The sequence below is a fragment of the Pteropus alecto genome, unplaced genomic scaffold (genome assembly GCF_000325575.1).
Source record: "Pteropus alecto unplaced genomic scaffold, ASM32557v1 scaffold226, whole genome shotgun sequence".
Taxonomy (NCBI): Eukaryota; Metazoa; Chordata; class Mammalia; order Chiroptera; family Pteropodidae; genus Pteropus; species Pteropus alecto.
The window spans coordinates 5,662,613-5,664,628 of record NW_006440132.1 but is presented as its reverse complement, the minus strand read 5'-3'; positions in this window follow the sequence as shown (position 1 = coordinate 5,664,628).

The following is a 2,016-nucleotide window of genomic DNA, read 5'->3' as shown; positions in this document are numbered from 1 at the left end:
AGCCCCAACATTTCAGTGGCTTAAAACAATAATATATTTCACTTTCACTTACATTGGGGGCTCTACTCATAGTAGTGACTTAGCGATCCCAGCTGCTGGAGCCTCCACATCAACCTGCTTCCCCATCTGCTGTGAGAGCAATTTAACTTCCAGCCATGACCCTTTCTTGTATGAGTCTGGGACAGTCACAGCACCAGGGCTGGCTTTGTGGATGTGTGACCTGTGCAGTCACTCAGGCCCTGGTGCACAGAAAGCCTTGTGACTGGTTCACTGCTGAGCTGTCACTGTCTTGAAATTCTGAATAATTATCGAAGAAGAAGCAGCCCCACATTCTCCATTTGCCCGAGGCCCCACAAATTAGGTAGCTGGTCTGCATATAGTCTCTTTGAGTCTCCATGTCCTCATCTGTAAAATGGGATCACAGTGCAGAACTCATAGGGCTCTTAAGAGAACTAAGAGAAGGAAGGCAAGGAGGCATAGAGCTCTCGTTGTTGACTTGCTGACTGTATCTTCAGTCATACCTGTATAGAAAACCTCTACTTAATCCAACTAGTCTCCTCATCCGGAATGCTCTACTTCCTCATCCTGCTTTCCTTCTGCCCTTCAGTCTATCTGAGTTTTTTTCATTATTCGAGATTCAAATCTAGTGTTTCCTTGGGGCCACCACCCATGACTGCCCAGGCTGTTCTCAGCAACCCCACAACGTTCACTATGGATCTATCTTAATGACTCTCTCACTTTTGTTCTATCTTTTCATTTTGACTCCCCGCCACCCCAGCTCAGGACCCATTGCTTCTTGCCTGGGATATTTAGCAGCCTTCTAGTTTGTTGTCCTATCTCCAGTTGGCCCTTCTTTGCACCCTCCACAAAGCTGGGGTCATTTTCCCATCATTCTCAAATGTCTTTTTAATCATGTCATTTCCATATTCAGAGAATTTCAATGGCTTTTGCCTGGTAAGGGATATAGGTCTCAGTCTTGTATTCAGGATCTGGCTCTGGGCCCCCTTTCTAGTTTAATCTTCCTTTGCTCCCTTCATAAACCCTGCCTCCCTACTCTACGCACTGTCTCTGAACCAAGCTCATTCTCCAGTCTTGAGCTCCTTGCACATTTGTTTCCTTCTGTCGAAGTGACCTGCTCCCAACTTGTACTGGGATTTCACCGCTCAGCTGAAATCCAGCCTCTTAACCAAGCACCTCTTGGGCAGACCCAGATGAAAAGACTCCCTCCTTCTTCCAAATTCCTAGTGTTTCTTGAAATTTGACGTATTTACTGTTGCGTTGGGCAATTCACCCAATGTCTTGGTTGTCTTTCAGCTGGGTCTGTGTTCCAGAGAATGGGGACAATAACAAGATGTATCTATTGCGCCAGCAGCACTTAATGGGAGGCTGGAGTGAGGGGCTCCTGCAGAGACTGCCCGGGGCTCTTTCTGATTCCTTCCGCTGGTCTGAGTCATCCTTCCTCCAGGCCCTTTTGGTGCTTGGTGCATTCTTCTAACCTCACCACTTTCCATTCCAATTATTTCTTGACATGACTAGCTCCCTTACTAGGCATGTCTTGTTCATTACTGCAGCTCTGATGCCTCTCACAGGACTTGGTGTCAGTCAACATTCAGAGAATGGGTGGATGGATGAGAGAACAGACACACAGGTAGAAAGAAGTCTTTGACCTCTGTGGGTATGTGTGATGAGGAGGGACCTGCATGTAGCTCTAGTGTAAAATAACTTACGGATGGATGAGAGAACAGACACACAGGTAGAAAGAAATCTTTGACCTCTGTGGGTATGAGCTACATGGGGAGGGACCTGCACGTAGCTCTAGTGTAAAATAACTTAGGCTGAGATAACAATTGATTACAAAATCTTATTGGCTTCAAATAACACATATTTCTTATTCAAACTCATGTCCATTGTAGGGCAACTGCAATTCTACTCTATCCTTTCTTCATTCTGGGATCAGGACTGATGGAGAAGCCTAGTCTGGAACATGCTATATTGTATGGGAGAAGAAAAGAAAAG